Raw genomic sequence first — 20,519 nt, forward strand, 5'->3', positions numbered from 1 at the left:
TCTGTGTATGAGGGAATCTCAGGTAATTTTAAAATTCCATTTTAAACCCACATATTTTTTGCTATAAATAGTATAAGGCCCCACTTGCTAGCTTCAGCAGTGTGGGGCATTATGAAAATATACTACACAATAACACACTGACAATTCAGTGGTTCAATAAGTAGTCTTGCTTTGGGAGATCATATTGCAGGGGTGAACAACAACACAATTTGCACATTTCTTTAAATTCCTGTTTAAGTTCCCTGGCTTTAGAAACCGTGCAAGACCATAGCTTTCCACATCTCCTCTGGAGAGAAAACTCTTCATTTAAAAAGTTTCCTTTCTAGGTATGTTTACTTCCCCTCAAATGTCTGCTGCCAGAGGGAGGGGTTAGTGTAGGTGGTGCCGTCATGGGGGTGGGTGGTTTCGAGTGGAAGCTGAGCCTAGCTGAGAGTGGCTTCTCTGGCCACTTTCCCTGCTGACTGCCCAGGGGAAGAAACAGCAGCTCCACAGGAGTTTATGTAAGGACTGAAGCGGGAGGAATTGCCTGTATGAATCTACACAAGTATACGTCTGTAAACAGGGAACATCACCTGTATTTTTAAGAGAGGAACTCAAACTTATTTTCAGTTGTATTGTCAGAGGATGGACTACTCAGAAACACGGTAGGACTTCAGATAGATGCCATCCCCTGGATAGCCAGGGGAGTCAGGCAGTTCTTAAGTGCTCTTGGAAAACTTCCTCCATTATACTACAGTGCAGAAAGTAAATTTATTTTTAGTGCCAGCACTTTGTGTGCTTACATACAGCAAACATACTCTTGTGCACCTAGGTCCACTAGAGATTGCATGTGGTGTCTGTTGACTTTCAGGTCTGGACTCCTAGACTAATAATTTTTTTTTAATATAATCCCATTATATTGTAATGAGTTTTACTTTCAATAAGTTCAAATTGAATTTAATAGAACTACTAAGATATGCACCAATGCCTCAGTTCTGTTTTTAAAGCAAGATCTCTCCTACTACGCCACTTCTTTCTGTCAAGCAATTTTTCCAGTCCTGGCACAGTACATTCTTCCTTCAGTGATATACATGTAAAAGCTCCTTGACAGGCCAAGAAATGTGTTTTCAAATAAACTCCTCCTCCCTGACAAACCTGTACTATAGAGAAGCCAGCCTACTATTAATAGTAAACAGACAGACAAAACAAAACAATCTGTTACAAAAAAAATACATGCTTCATATCCTTTTCCATAATGACTCATCAGCAAAGAAGATGCATTGACTTGAGGCACTGCTGAGAACACCACCCTGCCATCAGCCTTACTTTTAATCTCCCTTGTAATCAGGAAGCCCTTGGAGTTCCCCAAGCTCCATTTTCTGGTGATAGACAAGGCAGAACCCCAGCTACCAAGAACATGGGGGACAAGTAATCCTCCCAGTCCTCTCGCCTCCCCTCACCTCTCTGTCCTATAGTCCCCACTCATAAGCACACCTGAGTGTGCTCAGGGAGATTTACAGAGTGACCTGTGGCTGACCCACGATGGGAAAACCCAGAAAGACATCTACACATCATCCTGTTCTATCAGGTGAAAATGGTTCAGTACAGGAATGGCAGCAAATATGAGCAAGGAGAACAACTGATGGATTTTACTGCCAAATCAAGTGTGTGAGACTTACTTAACCTCTGATATACGTTCTGCTGTGCAAATGAAATAAGTATGTTGTATTCAACAGGACTGCTCAGCTCCTTAGAGCAACTTCCTGCATGTTCTTCATTCCTGGTGCAACAATATTTTAAGATCTTTGGTATCTTTATTTCAGAAAACATCTAAGCATCAATGGTACATGAAGAAAGGCCAAAATGTACAAAGCATCAGAATACTGGCTTTCATCTGAAAACTCGTTTCATAAAAGCCTGAAATTAGAGTCACATTTGCCTGTTCAAGGACAGAGTATACCATATACAGCTTATTTGACTGAGGAATACCAATTATTCCAGCCTGAATTCTGAAAATCCATCCTCAAAGGGCTGTTTGAAAATAATCTCCCGTCTGAGATCTAAAAGACTCAAGAATAACTTGCTGAAATTATTCTGTGAAAAACTTTATCTCCAAAAAGCATTTTGAAGGGATAGCACATATAAATGCACCTTCATTTTCCTAGTGAAAATGCCTGGGGAAACACTTTCTTCATCTTTCAAGTACACATACAGGTATTTCAATTTCACAGTACTGGCTTCTGTAGATGACAGAAGAGCTTTAAAGCATGGAAGATGAAGCCAAATATATTGAGGCAAATATTTTTTTATTTCCAACGCAGTTCTTATTAAGCAAAGTTTCTATTTAGATGAAGAGACATGATTTTACACCATCTTTATTTTTTACAAATATAGAACTGTGTATCTTTATATATCATTAATTGTAAGCCTGCTCATGAGCTAAGATTCTACTCAGGTGCTCAGCACATACTGAATAATTTTTTCTAGGAGTCGTGGAGCAGGCAGTTCATCTTATGTCACAACACTGGACTGTGCATTATGCACAGAGGAGGGAAGAGGGGAATGGAAATTGGTAATTGTTAGGGAGAAGATTCTGAATAATGCAGCATGGATCAGGAACACCAAGGACTAGGATGTATAGGTCACCCCCAGAAAATTGAGAGGAGTTAGAAAGGCAAAGAACAGAACCATAGTGTTTTTCTTCACTTTGTATAGGAAGGAATTTGAGAAGCGTATTTTACAGTGATTGTTGTGGGGAAACCATCAATGTTTGCTTTACTGGATGGTTGGGGTTTTTTTCCTAAATGTAGATAAACTGTTGTCTCATAAAAAGGTGTCTCATAAACTATGTCAATAACCCAATTCAGGAATGTTTAGACCAGTAGAGAATCTGCTCCTCTGTCCTTAGCAGGCTTAGCTGTGAGGTCAGACCAGGCTGCCCAGGGCTTTACCAAGTCAGGTTTGAAAACCCCAAGGGTGGACACTGCCCAAATGCTCTGGGGCACTATTCCACTGCTTAACTGTTCTGAGGGTGGATTTTGTTTTTCTTTATACCCAGTCTGAACGTCTTATTTTTCAAGTTATGTCCATTGCCTTCTTGCCTTGTCCTCCTGCCATGCATGACTGTCAAGAATGAGGCTCTGTCTTATCAGTGACCTCTCTACTTGGACCCCCCAAAGCTTCTCTTTGCTCCAGGCTGAACAACCCTTCTCCTCTAACTTCTTCACACAGGACAAGGACTCCAGCCCCCAAGTATCTTGATGGCCACCTGCTAAACAAATTCCAGTTTCCTGATGTCTTTCCCATATTGGAAATCTAGAACTGGGCATACTACTTAAGACAATCCTAGAATTTAGTATAAAGTAGCATCAAGGAGCAACATCTGTGTCTGTCATTGCCCATAAGTCTGAGACCCTTTCTATTGGCTTTCTGTTCCATTTATTTCATCACAGTACACAGTTTATAAGTAATTACTGATATTTGTCCTCCTATTTAAAATTCTTAAGTGCTAAAGGCTAAATTTTGTTTCTCAGTCAAAGGAACTAGCCAAAAATTCAGATTTTATCCTTGTCCTTTGAAATGGGGAAAAGTCTTCCAATTATTTCAGTGGTCATTTTTTCAACAGAAATGAAAACTGATTTAAAAATATTTTTGGGGTTTTTTCTCTCCTTAATAAAAAGGTTAAAGCACTTGGAACTTGGAAAGAAAGTACAACTTTATGTAAAAGAAAGAGATCTGAAATATCCAGGCCCCATGTAAGTGCAAAGAGCACAGTTGGAATGAAACAAATGATCTCACTGGTTTCTGATGAGCTGGGTGGTGTAAATGTTTCACACTAACCACACTGCACTCTCATAATACAGGAGCTAATTCATCTGCCATGAATACATTCCTGTATATGTTGTCCTTTAAAATAAACAAGCAAAAATGAGTAATTTATTGAGTTAAACGAATAGTTTTCCAGAGGGACCCCTTGTGTCCCATATGACTGATTTTAAAGTCTAAATGAAGGCAGCTTAAATGCTATATTCTCTGTCTCACTATGTGAAACAGTTACTGCTTTAAAATATGGAATTTCAATTTTTAACACTGTCAACAAGTTCCAATTGTTCCTTAAAATATCATTTGGACTGCTTATTCGTTTCTTGGAAGACTGAAAAACTCTAAACACAGGGCTGCAGATGGTGAATCATGACAATTTTCCAAAGTCTCTATTGCATTGCATTTGCAAAATGTGTTTATTTCCAGTGTTAATTTAAGGAATTTTGATGGAAAACTTATAACTGCAATAAAGCATTTTTATAGGAAAAGTCTCCTAGAAAAGAAGTCAAATCATAACCTGCTCTGCATGCATTAAATTTTACAAATCCTTTTTATATTTCAATATCTTAAAATTTATCAAAAAATATATTATTCTTGAGATGTCATTATGATCTGTTAACCACACAATGATTAATGTGTTTCCTGGAGTTTTTCTACCCCAGAAATGAAGTTATTAACTTGCATTTGTTCTCATAGAATCTTCCTAAAAGTACAGGTTACTCACTGAGGCAAGCTCTGATCATAAGGTCTTACTAGTAGATAGTCTGAGACTGAGGGTCACAGGTTTTTTAGATTAATACAGACTCCAAACAACTTCCCTCCAAAATTAAAGGTGCTTTCTATGGCTTACAGTGAAGTGTAAACAATGCCCTTGAACTGAAGTTTTAGAAAAAGTCTACAAGGAGGCCACGTCATTATCCCCACTATTTTCTGCACAAACATTTTCCTTTGTGGCAGAAAAATTCAGAACTGAACATTAACACAGAAAAATTTCCAGACTGAAAATACTCTGTAATTTGTGTTTAGTGTCCTGATGCATATTTGGAGACAGCAATTTGCACATAAAGAACAGCACTAACACTGTTTGTTAAAACCACTTACTGTGGTGGTGGCGGTATGCAGAGAGGCACTGCGAAAGACTTCCACATCACAGAAAGGAGGATGCCCTGATAAAACAACATGTTTGTTCTTTTATTTAAGTTTATGATGTGTTTTTATAAAATTTGTGGCTCTCCTTAGCACCTCCTTTAAAATCAAGGTGGTTTTGAACAGACAACGCACCCAACTTTCAACAGAATCCCCTCCCAACTTTGAGGATGTGGGTGACAGCACCGACAGAGCAAAGACCACAACTCACACTCGGTCCCCTGCGTGCGTTACCACACATTCTTATTTTTTCATTTTATTGAAAGCTCCTTAGAAACTTATCTTTTCCCCAGCCTGGTATAATTTGGTCACATTACAGACATGTTTAAATTTGGTCAAAAATACACCAAACGTTTCAGGGTATGAAGAAGGAGAAAGAATCTGAAATGTAGAATGCATTGTGTGAAAGTATCGCATGGCACCAGCTTAGGTTTCCATTATCTCCTACATTTAAAAAGCTCTGTTGACCTCTGCCAGAGACATTTATGTTAACACTGTGGTGATTTGTTAAACTCTTGCACATTTCCTCACTTGATTTGCTTTACTAAAACTAGGCCTTTATTACAATATTGAGTTACATATTCCACTTTTCACAGGGTAGATCTGGGAAAGAGATATGACAAAATGTCTGAGCGTTGGCATCTGTTTCCTACACCTGCTAATGCAATTTCTATGTATCTGCAAATGAAATCCCCCTGTGTTTCCAGTAACTCCTATGAGCACATTTTCAGGACACTGCATGGGCCCTGAGGGCCATGGCCAGGAGCAGCCGGGCAGGATCTGGCTTCCTGCCCAGCAGCAGGGCACGAGGATTGCACAGTGGCAGCCCCAGCTCCCTGGGGATGAGGACAGGCACAGGCCATGCTGTGAAACCCCTTGGGGGAGCCAAGGGGGCTGAAATGGAGTCCTGCACTGTGGGCAGATGTGGGGAGTCCCAGGGGGCTGGAAAGGGCTCCTGGGCCATAGGCAGGGAGGTGAGGCGTTGGAGAGTGGGCAGGGGCAGGGACAGAGGCAGGGGCAGGCAGAGGCAGCAAGTGACACACACAGGCAGCAACAGGATCAGTTTTAAGAGGCTCTACATGGATCTATCCGGCTGAATGAGAATCAAAACCGTTGCCTATAACTTCAGGAAAGTTGCCCTAAAAGTTGTAGTGGGCAACTACTTAACACCAGGAAATTGTGACAGGTAAAACCATAGAATTAGCTAGTGTGTGTGCAATGGTGTAAACAACAACAACCAAGACCTGTGATTCAGTAGAGTGTCACAAATCAACTTTACCAACATGATAAAGAGGAGCCTACTTATTATAAATTACCCTATCTTCCATGATTTAACATTCAGTTCAGCAACTATACAAAATAAATATCTATTGTTAACAGTCAAATGATAGAGGTTTTGACTTACAGGTGAGGACACAGTGGGAAGGCAATTTTAGGAAGCAAATAGCCATAACCAAATAGCAAAGAGTTATTGCTAATACATTTTCTTTTTAGCGTGAAATTGCTTAAAACCAAGGCAGCTGATTGACTAGTGTGAATCAGATGGATCTCCTAGACTGCTTGATGAATGCCACAAGTTAGCATCTAATACCTGCCTAAGGCTTGAAAAACTACTCCTCATGCCATCTGTTATGCAAATATCCTGTTGAATAGGACTTTTGGACAAATTTTTAATCTGTCATTCTCTGTAAATGATATATGGAATACAATACTTCCAGTATTTTTTCATGTTTTCTTACATAACATCTTTCATATAAATTCCTTGATTCACCATGCAAAGAATTAGTTAATTGATTATCACTGTTTTCAAGGCAATAGCACTGAAACTAAAACGAAGAAAGACCAGCTTGACTACTCTGACTCCGGACTAAGCTTTTTGCATGCTCCCAAGTGTGAGACTCAGATGGAAGACCTTTACTTTTCAATCTGAAAAAAAATTTCAATACAATTTCATGGTATGGAAAGAAAAAAAAGCAAAAAACCTGGAAGCCTTTTGTTTCCATTGCAGAGTGAAAAGAAAAAAAAAATCTGAATTCTTGAAAGCTAAACTGTCATCCTCTGGCCATCTTTACCCTTAATGAAATATATAACGCAGATCATACATCCCTATAATATTAAATTACAGGAGTCCTAAGTACAAGGCCTGCCTTAAAACACAATGCATTATGACTGAGGATGTAATACCAGACAGACTTTCCAAAACCAACACCATTCAATAATTTCTTTTGGATAAAGACATGTCAAGCTAGACTGGACTATGAATTTGGATCCTGGATGATCATTCAGGTAAGACTCCTTGACGATGTACTCATGAACTTCCATTCATCAACCTTGCATTTGAGCTAATACTGTATTACACTTAATTCATCTCCTTGTAAAATGATCACACACTATTCAGAAATTATTAAGAGAAATGATAAGCTGACAATGCCACATTTGAGTGAATGTTCAGAGTAAAAACCTAATTTCACTTACCGCTCTGTACTGTAGTAATGTGAGACAGACTGTGTGTCCTGGTTTCTTCTGGGATAGAGTTAGTTTTCTTCCCAGTAGCTGGTGTTATGTTTTAGGATTAGTACTGAAACAATGTTGAGAGCACATTGCATGTTTTCAGTTGTTGCTGAGTAATGTATACTAAGTCAAGCGCTTTTCAGCTTCTCAGCTTCTCATGCTGAAGACAGTGAGAAGGCTGGAAGGACACAAGAAGCTGGGAGGGGACACAGCCTGGACAGCTGACCCAAACTGATCCAAGGGATATTCCATCACATGTGCCATCATGCTTAGTATATACACTGGAGGGAAATCTGGCTGGAAGCTGCAGCTTGGGAACTGGCTGGATATTGGTCATTGAGTGGTGATCAATTGCATTGTCCATCACTTGTTTGGTGTATTCTAAATCAATTAGTATGAGTGTTAGTAGCATCATTATCTTTCTTTACAGTTCTTTAATGAGTTCTTTACAGACTCATTAATTCTCTTTATCTCAAACCACAGGTTTTCTCCATTTTACTGTTCCTATTTTCCCCCATTCTGATGGGTGGGAGTGAGTGAGCAGGTCCCTGGAGTTTAGAAACTGGCAAGGCTCAAATCATGACACTATTTCCTCAGTAATGTAAGGTGTGCATTACCTTAGGAGCCAAGTAAGGGAACTTGAAAAGATTTACTGATATTTATCTATCTACTAATACAGATTTTTCACACAAGTATATTTTGCAATCTTCAGCTGTGTTATGGTTCTCTGCCATATATAAATACGCAGCCATCACACCTTCTACATTTAAATCTGCAGCACTCTCTTTGAAGACAAAGTGAATTTAAATGATCTATAGGACATTCAGACTTCAGTAATGACAACAACAGTGAGGACTAAAATGTGCTTGCTGCTGTATTGTGGGCTATCTTGGTAGCTGCATCATGTTAGATGAGTGTGACACCTGTTGCAGCAAATGCAGAACACCTTGAATAACTGTAAGTTAGCACAGTTATGACAGATGAATTTACTGATCCCATAGCCAGGTTATTGGTATTACTTAGCTACTTTGTTCACAGGTTCCTAGACTACGTGCTGCCACGGAGAAAAGTCCTCACAAAAGGCTTATACCTTAAGGTGAAACGCTGGCATTTGAACAGTAGTCACCATTTATTGGGGTTTTTTTTTCACTACTGGCACAGGCAGAGGTAAGATGTTCTTTTCCATTCCACCATTGTATTTGAGGCTATCTAACTATATCAACTCACATGTGAACCTAATTTTTCTCAAGCACCTTTCCCCTGCCCTGGAGCAGGAAAGAAGTGTAAATCGACTGTCAGCATAGAGGCAGGGTTCCTTACCAGAAAGAAAGCAGTATCTCACTTGGAAAGAATCAGGAATGGCTATTCTAGTGAAAATGTGTATTAAGTATCATTTTCCCAAGTCTTATCTGTACATGCAACACACCGGAAGTTCAGTAAAAGGAAACTTTTGTGATCAGGTAATCAAAGTTTTCTCTACTTCCACAGCCAACTATTACTGATGTTGTCATCTGCACTGACAGTGTAGTGTCTCCCTCAATTTGGGAATTATTCCATCTTGAACTAGCCAGTGGTTATGATTCTTCTAACTTTTCTTGTTCTTTTTATTAACCAGCCTTCTAGGAAATTACACTGACAGCTGAAGATGGGAAACACGCATTAGTTATCATGCAGTCTTCTTTATTTACAAAGCTTTCCTCAATTCTGCAGTTTTCCTTGGATGCTAGGTGGTTGTGTATTCCATAAATAATTCCTGCCTTTTCCATTCCTCCAAGAAAATCACATAACGTAAGCACATCAAAGCCGTTGTCGATAAGGAATTAGCAAGGGATCACCCTGTGGAGGGTCTCCCAGTCTGTGAATACTACTAATAAGGTAATAAGTATGAGAGTTTCCTCAATACGTAATTGCTTACTCTTCATCTCAGCAGGTTTTTCTTTACCTAATCATCAGCAAAATAACCCATGTAAATCACAGAATAGTCTAGTTGTTTGATCAGTCCCTTTCTTTGTGTTAGCCCTTTGATATTTAACCTCCCATTTCAGCCAGCCTTCCGAGGATGTTTTCCAGAGAAACAGTATGTCTCACTGGATGCTATATTAATCATTTGGAGAGAAGGTGCATGTTGCTAGGCTGGCAGTAAGTGTATGCATGTGAAAGCAGGGCCAATCGTGAGTCACAATGAGTTTCTTCTGCAACAGACCAAGAGCCCTTCATCTTTATTGACCCAGGGAGCAGGTCAGATATGATGGCTGCTATAACAAAGACATTTCTTCAATGCAAGAATGCCTTTGCAGTCACACCACCTAATCTGTCTGAAAATCTCAATTTTATTTGTCCTTAAAATACTTCAAGATAACAGCACAATATGACGGACATGCTAGAGGAAAGGCTAATACTCAATCTTTTCTAAGCCATGACAGACATGCAAATTAAATCTTACTGGAGATTGTAAGCCTTTTGGCAAACTCTAAGTAACTTTTCACCTACTAACTAAAGCAACAGCTAGCTCCAGAGGAAAGTAACTTCACCAGATAAATAAAACACTTTGTCTCTGTTACAAAAACCCCCCCTCAAACAAAAACCCAAGGAAACCCCCAAACAATTTTAAAAAGTTGTTGTGGTAAGCAATGTGTCTCTTGTGAGAGAGCAAGCAAACTGCATACTAATTATAGCACATTTCCCTTATTTTCTATGATCAAGCACATGACAGTGAATTGTGTGTGAGTGGATGCTGAAAAGTAGTAACTTAGGATCAACTTGGATTCAGGTAAGGGATAAAAACTTTCATGTGAATCACAACTAAAGAAGGATAATACTTTCACCATTTTCCTATCCTAGGGTACTTTCTCCAGCCTTACTTGAAGAATAAAATTTCTAAGGTCACTGCAAAGGAAAATTAATACCCTGACACTTATGTATGTGTTATGTTGGAGGCAAAAGCTTCATACTTCAAGAAATTAAAATTTAGTTTCATATGACAATTTCAAAAGAAGAAAAATCTAAGATAAATAATGAACTTTTCAACAACACAATGAGTTCGTACCCACAGAGATACATGACACTGTAAAACTGCTCAGAGATTAAGGTTTGTAAGTTGTGTGGCAAATATTATAGGCATCTTAGTTTCTATCCTGTTTCATGTGATGAAAAGGAGCGTTTAACTGCTTGGCTCCTGCTGTTTTTGAATGAAAATCCAGTGCTTCATTAATATTTATCCCTTTTTCTTCTAAACCTACTATACATGCTCTCTTTTGGGAGTTTCAGGAAAACCAGCAATTATCACATCAAAGGTCATCAGTCCACCAGGGAAACTTCAATCCTTAACTGGTGGAGAATTGCTGCAGCTATTGCAAACATCTCAGATCAGCCGAGCAAGTGTTTTCCCTCCTCCTTTCCCTCCTGTGACTCTTGTTGGTTTTATTTAATCAGCTTAGAAGACCTCCTTAGTTTTCCTGTGATGCCATACACTATCCTAGACATCAAAAAGATTTTTATACTGCTGTTATATTTATACATAGGGAATAAAAGAATAAAAATGATGATTTAACCATACTGCACAAGAGGTCCAGTCTGACACAGTCTGAAAGACTCTGCTTAACTTTTCCAAAATATGTTTTTCTTAAGGTCAGTTCTGAAATTATTTGCAACACTTTTGCTTACTTCAATAGCAACAGTAGCATTACAAAAAGAAGATGGTCCATCCGGATGAAAATGACAGAGATGTTCAATGTACTGCACAGCAGAAATCAGAAGAATCACTGAGAAATGAAGATTTTACTCCTGCCAACAGCAAGTGTTAAATAAAAAAGATGCCCAAGATAAATCAAGAAACTGTTTTCAAAATAACATTCTTTTTAAAAATAATAAATTCTGTGTTCATGTTACTTATCTTTTGGCTTCCTAGCCTCTAAGATTGTGCATTTTGAAAGTATTTTTGGCAATCCTAGGTACGAAAATGTCTTTATTTCTTTCTTCCAAATGAGAGGTAAGTTCTCCTAGAATCATATGATGCCAAAAAATGAGATGTCTGATAAAGGAGAAGAGCTGGCAGTGCTAAAAATGTGCTTTGTTCAGGACTGAGGAAGACAGATCTGATGACACACGATCAGGGGAAGGGTACCACATTCATCTGTGTTTTCAACCTCACTGGAGAATGGATGAACAAATATCATTAATTCTGAGTATTACTTTTTTGGACTCTCATATATTTGCACAATGAATTGATTTAGGTATGTAGGAGTCTTGATGTTAATCAAAACAAGACTTTACTGTCATGTAGCCTGCTAGCTTGGGCAACTTGCCTCTACTAAAACAGAGTATCATTTAGTGCTTAAAAATAATAAAAATAAATTTAAAAACATCAATCAACAAAACTGGGGGAATACTGCTCCACTTTGTTTGAAGTATCATTTCTTTCTGACTACTGTTTCTGCCTCTGATTCTTTTTACAAATCCTATAGTCAAGTTGCTTTAAGTCTTTACTACTTCATATGTGAAGCTGTGCAGGGAATTTGCTTTCAAGATATTGTCAGGCAAATCAGAATAATTTTATCCAATTTACTTTTTTAATGTAATTAGTTAGTTGGTTTTAGTTAAAAATTTAATCCATGCTCCTCAGTGCCTCCCTTAATGACAGAGAATCAGAGGGAACACTCCCATATACCAAGCCAAACCAGCTGTATGTTTCTGAAGCATAGTTTTCACTTTGATAGAGTTAAAAAGTTTTAATTTCATGTTCCTTTACTTTACAAGAAAAGCTAATCTCACATCTAAGACAGTGGGAAGCCACAGAAGAAGCCACAGAACCATATGAGTCTGAAATTTCAGCCCTTCTCTGCTCTGCACATATCAAGAAATGAGCTGGTATGTGCCTCCTGCATGAGAGAGTTCCCTCTTCATGGAACTCCTTTGGTGAGGATCCCGTCCTAGGGGCAGAAGGGGAGAAATGGGAAACAGGCAGAAGAATTGTTTCTTCTCCCAGATAGAAGAAAGCTGCCCTCTTACTGTGTGCTGGCAAGGCTGGGAATAATGGCATTGCTACTACAGCTTTAAATCACATAATTGCCTTAAGTTCCTTGGACATCTTGCTAATGCAGGGCCTCCTCTACAATTAATGCACTTAAGGGGAATATATTAATGTGTTTTTACTGTACTTTAGCATTACTGCACCTAGTCCTTGGGTATTTAAGGGTTCAATGCAGTTGGTACTGCAGTTGGCACAAAGTAAACTCAAGAATTAGCTAGGAGCATTTTTTTGTATATAAATGGACTTCGTTAAAAAGTGACATGAAACCAATGAGCATTTGGTTTGTTCAAATATCTAAAGTGACCAAATGTTTGAACTTGATGTCAGAACATGAATTTTTCACAGCAAAATATAGTGTACTGAGGAATTTTACCTATGGCTATGGCACGAATGAACGAAATTGTCCCATTAAAAAGATGCATTTCTTCAATCTTCCACTGACCATGTAAAATAAGGACTTGATATAGTATAGCAAGCAAGCTTTCATTTGAGCAGTGAAATTTTATTGTTTTATGATTAGTACCTTTGGTCACACTGGTATTTTCAGCTTCTTAATTCCTAGTTACTGCTCTGTTTTTAGCTCTGCTAACTTTGGCACAATTCTGGCAAACAGAGTAGAAAGAAACTGCAGAAGCAGATGTAAGGATTTCATTCCAGTGGACTGAAAGTTCACTCAGGTGAGCTGAAAGGAGATTTCCAGGTAGGAAACCATTGGATAGAGACAAGGGACAACCAAGGGTCTGTCAAGAGAATGCTGAACATGCAGAACTGCCCTTAAGTTAGATCCTTAAATTTGAAAATGACAGTTGAAACCACAAAGGCCTTTTAAAAAATTTTCTGCTATTAAAACAGTGTCACTATTCCTCTTGGATAAAAGTCCACTGTGGATATAAAACCCCTTGTCCCATCAAAGCTCAGCTGCAGCACTGTATCATGTGTAGCTATGAGCTGTTAGAAACACACTGAAGCTCTGAAGCTGCTGCAGAACTTTCAACTCCAGGAGAGTTACAGGACAGAAAGGATGTGCTAACAAAAGCTGCTCTAGATGCTGTGATAAGCACTGAATTTCATCGACAAAGAAATGGTTCTGAGTGTTGTACTAAACAGATTATCTGTTTTTCTGAATTACAGTTCTGCAACAGGGATACCTTGAAGATAGATTAGCTTGCCAGTTACATACATACACTTAAAACTTCTGAAGCTTTAGGGAAAGATGTGTTTTCAAGAAAGAGGTTTTCTATTTCCAACAGGCTGAGGAAATTCAATTGAAGAATACAGTATCTGGATTACATCACTGTAAGGGCAAATGGACAAAGTACATTGGGTTTTGCATTTTAACCAAGCTATAGTGTGTCTATACATTACCACAATCACAGTGAAATAAAAGCTTCATGTCAAATACAGTATTTTTACTTGCTGGTCCCTAGTACTGCTTATCGCAAGACTGCTGCTTGCCTAGACACAAGGCCGTGACTAACTGATGATTAATTAGCTTAACTTACTCTCATCAAATTCATTACTTTCCTAAGTAATTTCTTAAATGACTTAGCTCATGTAGGCAAACTTGGGCAATTATTGACATAGTTCAAATTAATAAACACTTGTAGCAGAAAGGCTCAAAGAAATGCAATCAGACTGAAGTCTTACCAAATGTGAAGTTTTCTCTGGAGTCACAGGCAACAGATTTTTCTGGCTCCACAGAGCTTTCAGAATCTGTTCCACATGGTGTGTCTTTGGTCCTTGTTTTGATAAGGGAAGATTGAGGGACTTGCCCGGGCAATTAGCAAGGCATGGTTGGAACTACCTGTATTTATGGCAGTTCCCAATGCATTTAACAGACAATACTGACAGTAATTCCCTTCTCAGTTTAAGCAGTGCCCTAATTCTGCCACTGCTTACATTAAATGCTAGGAAGTTTGGATCAAAATCTTGGCTACAGTTATGATCTAGAAATACTTTCTGTATGTGATCGTTACCATCTGGGTCAACAGCTTTGTATTTTGTCAAATATCAGTGACAAGTGGACCAGACTGTACTCCAGTGAAAAACAGGTCCATCCCAATACAACACTTATTCACCTTTCAAATTGTGAGGCTCAATTAATTAATACTTTTAGAAAGTTCTTGATGATAAGTTGCTTTAGAAATCAAAAATATTTGCAGCCCATAGAAACATTTTCTTCCGCACAATTAAGATATGGTTACATTTTCTCTAGTTATGTCTCAGTCTTGTCCATGTATCTTAATTTTCCATTGTCTAACAGAATGTTTGAGGTTTCTGGTGTCATTTATACACAAGCTGATGTTATAGTTTTAGAACTTCTTCTACTTGAAATAGGACCTTTGAAGGGAAAAGTAAAAATATAGAAATTAGCATAAAGTCATAACGAATCTAACTGAATGATCCAAAAGTTTATTGTTCAGAATTCTCTGCTCTTGTCAAAATAAAATCAAGGGCCTCTAGAAATAACTTTACTGGAACTGTTAGCCTAGGATTGATGCAATGAAGTCTCCTGATGTGAAACACATTTTAAAGATGAATAGATATCTTTAAAATGGATTACTTGTTGACAACCTAAAAATATCTATCCTATTAAAACTAAATAAGCACTAAAGTCCCCTCAATCTATAGCTATCTAAAACTGACTTTTCTGATTGAACATAAGTCCATGCAATTCCTCCTGTCACTTCAAAAAAACATGCTAGTTGAAATTTAAAAATTAAAATAAAATTTAAAAGTTTAAAATATCTATTTTTAAAGCAGAACAAAACTGTCTGAAATCTTGTAGCACTGTGCCTCCTCTAATAAATTGCCAACTCCTCTTCTAGAAAAAAGGACTGTGGTTCAGAAGCAATTGCTTCAGTCCCTCCCTGACAGACCCCTTGTCACCTGTCAGATGGATTGCCACCAAAGCCAGCTCCACTGTGGGTTTGTCAGAGGAGCATTGAGGCAAAATTAATAAACCCCAGCTGGACACAGGTCAACACAACCAGTCTCTGTGTTTTCCAGGGAGCTGGTTTACTATGGAGCCAGATAAGATTTATATTATCTGGCTTATGATCGCCAGCTCCATGTAACTCAAAAGCAGCTGTACTGATTATAAAGGTGAGATGCTCCTGGAAGGACTTTAGAAACATTCATGCAGCTCTCTGCTTCAGCTGGTATCTGTGGCATGAATAATCTGCAACAGAGGGATAATTAAGTGCTGACTGTATCCAGCTTCTGAATGGGGGCACAACCAACATACCTAGTGAGGCAGTGCTGTGACACAAAAATTTAAGAGCTTTGAGCTGAAAAGAAATTCAAACCCTTCTTTATTTCCAGGCTGCCAGCAACTTGTTTTGCACAGAAAAACAAGACTGAATCTTGTTGTTAAAAGGAAGGTCAGAGAGTCAGATTCACCTTCATGCATGGGATCAAGCATGAAAATCTATGAATAACTTCAGGTGTGTTTTGACCTCTTGTCAGTGCTCCATAGGTCTTGGGCTTGAGCCTCTCTCTTGGTATGAACATGGCCCTGAGGCCTCCATCATACGCAGTGCTAAACAACTTCTGAGTGTTCTTACTTTATGGTACTAATCATTATTTGGAATTGTTTAAACTCCACAGGAGTGGCTCTCTAGCTTCTGGTTGTAATATTTTCATTGGAAATGAGTAAATGTAATTGACTTATGTAATGCTTAATGGGAGTTAGCATTACTAAATGCTTACTGACCACCCTGAATATCTTAAATATGAAAAAAAAATCTAGAATTGCTTGCCTCACAAATACAGCATATATATCCCTCCTGTGATAGGTAAATAAAAATAAGTTAACCATACCCTGGATTTTAATTACACCGGATGGCTACACAACAGAATAGGAATTTATTAAGGTTAAAATCAGAACAGTTTTAATTCAATCACTGTCTACTTCACACATATATTTTCACCTACTTAAATGATTTCACGGGATAGGACTCACCTCTGCACCGCTGACATCAAGATTTAATTCTCAAAATGTTGGTAGGTGTTTCAGCTCTTACAACAGTGAGAGGACAATCTAGCCTGATTTCCCAGCTTGTGTCTGGGGAAGCAGCAATTGCCATTGCAAAACAAGGCTAGAAGTTACACCTGTGTCTTTGTCTACATCTTCTTACAGGTGCACACACACATACATGTCTTATGTTCCTATCTTATGCATGCATTTAAAACTTAGTATACTTATTTTCTCATAAGGTGAGAGAAAAAATATTAATGCTTTGCAATCTGAAGTTCAGATGAAAAATTGTCAGGCTAGTATTCAAAAGGAAAAATTGTAAACCTGAATTTTGTCAATACAAGCAAATAAAATGCTGTTGCCTTTGGAAGAGTGACACTGACATAAGACTACACTTATGGTACTAAAAATTTTTTTTTACTGCTTTTCCTTATGCTTTAGGGAAGCTGTGCCTGAGTACCCAATGCTACTGTGAGGGAAAGCATGGCCAGTTTTTCCCCTGATTTTTTTTTTTTTTTACTTTCTCCTGAAGCCTAATATATCAACATACTTGATGGTGGTCTGTTGCCCTTTCTGCGCTCAGCTGTGTTAAGCAGCCTCACAGAGATGCCCAGATCCCAGATTTTGCTATGAAAAGCTTCTGGGCAAACTATATGGCATTTTTCAGGTTGTATATAGTCTCATCTTTTTGCTACTTATATTTCTTTCTGCCAGTTTGGCACCTTCTGCAACTTTCTACAGAGATAAAAATGCAACTACAAAGAGAATGAAAAGGAAAAGATGAAGAGAATGAAAAGTTTAAAGTTATGGAAACTTCATTAAGAAAAAATGTGACTAAAGGAAAGAGAGAAAGAACAAATGGCACAGATGTGAGAAAGGCATGCCCATGTAAAAGTCTGTGCTGATCAAGCTAATCAGGTTCAGTTAAATCCTTGTACAGGCACTTCTAGGAACTGTGACATATATACAAACAAATTAACAACCTCTGTCAGTACTTGGGTCACTGTGGCATGAGCCAATGTGCTTTTCAGCAAGTAGGCAACAAATCACATCAGTGCCCTTTCAGAGAAACTTAGGGGCTTAACTTCACAAGAGCAATTAAAATAATCCATACCTATCGTGCTGCACAGCTTAAGATATCTCAAGTTCTTTGGAGACCTAATGCTGGGCTTCTGGGTCTGCTCAGCTGTCACCCTGTCTGTGTTGCACTAATTGCTTGAGATCCTGCCCTTTAGTTAAAGCTGTTTGGGAGATGCAAAACAGGCATAATTCTCCAAAGGATTCCAATTTGTGAGGCACACATTGTTCATGGAAAATTCATGGGATGCTGGGGATCCATCAGAAACTGGAAGTCTCAGTTTCAAGGGTTTCTCTCCATGATGACATCTGGAGCTCCAGCTCCAGCTCCAGGAGTGTTCCTCAGTCACCAGGCAATGGTGACAAGAAGTTAAATACACCTCTCCTAGGAAAATTGGTCCAGGCAAGATCCATATGCTGGGCTGCAGGAGGAGGGGAGGGTGATTAATTCTGCAGTTTAGATCACTTAATGTGGTGATGGGCTGCTGGCATTCTTGAGACATTTCTGCTTCTTAGCAAACAAAAATTTTGGGATAATGTAGAAAGAGCCTAAGAGCAAGCACTGAGACTGAGGACATGACTTCAGGCTCCAAGCATCTGCTTCTCAGAGAAGACTGACTGTATCTGTGCTTGTGCAAGAGACAGCTATCTGGGGGATCCATCCCCTTGTCATCCACTACAAGCTGCTATCATTTCCCCTTGCTCAGATCTCATGCTGGGAGGAAAAAAACCTACCCCACAGATTGTAGGTGTCAGATAATACTTAGCAAATTCTGTTCCCAGAGCATTCTGACCTAAACTCCCTTTATTGCCCCTTGCCTTAGAGAACAAAACTTTTCTCAAAGCGCTCCTCACCACTCCAATGCACAGGAGAAGTCATGTGTACTCTGTGACTGTTTGGGAAGTTTCAGGCTCCGATCTGAGTGGTTTAATGTATTTTCTGATTACCTGTTAGAGATGACTCACAACATTGCGTAAGTCTTGGTATTGTTACAGACTTATTTTGTCACTCAACAATCCAGGAAGGAGCCAGGAAAGCAGCACTTCAGCTCTGCTCCTGAGTTTCAGCTATTTGTTCAGGCTTCCTTCCTTAAGATTGGTGCTCGCAAAGTTTCAGAAAAGCTATTGTTTTTTATAACTGTAATTGTAAGTCTAGTTTGACCTATCGTACCTAAACGTATTTTAAAAGACAAGTCCTTAGGGCTAAATATATAAATGATCCTTTCTTTTTCTGACCAAGAAGAAATTTTCCACCTATGTAAAAATTGTTTGCTACTTAGCTAAGGGCATAAACATTCCTTTGGGAGGTCTAAACTAAATGAAGCTATAGATTTCAGAGCTGGAGGTTTAATAATTCCCTCAGCTGTACGCTCAAAGGTACAGGGCCCTCTTGGGCAGAGGCTACACTTTGCCAAATTCATTGAATGAAAGCTAAAAAGGCCCTGATCCACTCAAACACAGAAACAACTTGTCATTACTTGCACTGTCAATACCTGAAAACATGTGACCTTTGCTGCTGGCAAAGTAACATCTTATAGCCCAGAGGTACATCAAATGAGCTTAACACAGAGTCAGTTTGACACTAACATTAATCTAGGGCTTGTGGACTTAGGAGAATCACAAATTTTCTTTTATAGCTTGAAGCAGATCAAACATCTCCCTTTATTGAAATAGGTTTTGAGTTTTCTCTGGAGTTTTAACAGCATATATTATTCTACTACTCATTAACCCCTTGTTTAGTTTGCTAGTATCCATAAAATTACACACCACTGAAATGGCTGCATTTCAATGATGGGTGAATTGATCCCTCTTGTTTTCTTCAAATAGTGAAGTAACAGTGCAACCTGAAAATGTTTTACTTTACTTATAACTACAGAAAGGACTTGTAAACAAAAAGGAAAAAAACCCCAGACAGTGAAACATTAGACCCAGAAATCTCTTATGCTGCTTTTTAGACAGAAAGTGCACCTATTTCAAGTTTGCATTTTAAAACTGATCTATAGAACTACTTTGCAGCTATTCAATCTACTGATCAAGAATGCACATAAACTATTATCCTACACTGAAAATTCAATTTGCAAAGTGATGCTTTCTTAATCAGCAATATTTGCTTAGTGAATAGGAAATTTAACACTAATGCAAGAGCAAAACTAGAACAGAAGTCCTCCAGAGACAGATGTCTCGTTCAGCTGTTACAATGGTGATAATCTAATGAGTAACATTAGGTGTCTGTGTAAGACACCTAAAGTTTGGAGGCAGAAGACATTTTCTACAGAAATATGTCTAATGTAGCCTATCTACCTTCAGTAATAGTGATTTCTCAGGTAGAAGTTATGTTTGTAAACTCGCTTGCAGAAGCTGTATAGCTTTGACAGGGTCATTGAAACCAACCAGAACCACAAAAGACATGAGATCTTTATGATGCTGGTCATATGACAGAGTTGCACATTAATGAATATCAGCACAAAGTTTTCAGAAGTCAATAGAACAGTAGAGCTATTCTACCTTTGATATGTTCCTGGAATGAGACAGATCCACTCAGCTCTCTCTTAACACCATTTTTTCCACCTCTAAGTATCACTGTATTGTACTTTCTATTCTAGTTAAAATCCTTTGAGTTAACAGTCAGATCTTTGTCAGTGCTGTATTTCAGCATCATGCTTCACCTTAACCTCTCTTTATTTTAATTCCGGCCTATGTTGTGTGTATGATACAATATTCCAATAATCACATTGGAAGAAAAGTCTCAACAGAGACTTTTCTCAACAGACCCCGCAGAAAATTGGCATACACCTGAGAATCAGACCATGCATTCTGAAGCTGGTACTATAGCACTTGTTACTAGATAGAAGGAAAAATAAAAATCATTGCTTCCACCCTAAAGTATTCTTAAAACACATATCTTCTTTTATATGGTTAAAAATTCATCATGGTCCTGATGGGGACTTTGAGGCATAAAATACATCCACTATGTTC

At 38.5% G+C, this 20,519-nt stretch overlaps 1 long non-coding RNA gene across 1 annotated transcript in view; it reads right to left on the reverse strand.

Annotated features, from left to right (window-relative positions):
- Positions 1-17,922: 17,922 nt before the first annotated feature.
- The window catches only part of LOC136287564 (uncharacterized), a 40,369-nt gene continuing 37,772 nt past the window's right edge, over positions 17,923-20,519 (reverse strand). The window contains exon 5 of the long non-coding RNA XR_010720172.1: positions 17,923-17,965. This is a non-coding gene — a long non-coding RNA (uncharacterized lncRNA). The remainder of the gene's footprint in view (positions 17,966-20,519) is intronic.

This window comes from Chamaea fasciata, unplaced genomic scaffold (genome assembly GCF_029207755.1).
Source record: "Chamaea fasciata isolate MVZ Bird 193981 ecotype frontalis unplaced genomic scaffold, bChaFas1.0.hap1 SCAF_1, whole genome shotgun sequence".
NCBI classification, from domain to species: domain Eukaryota; kingdom Metazoa; phylum Chordata; class Aves; order Passeriformes; family Sylviidae; genus Chamaea; species Chamaea fasciata.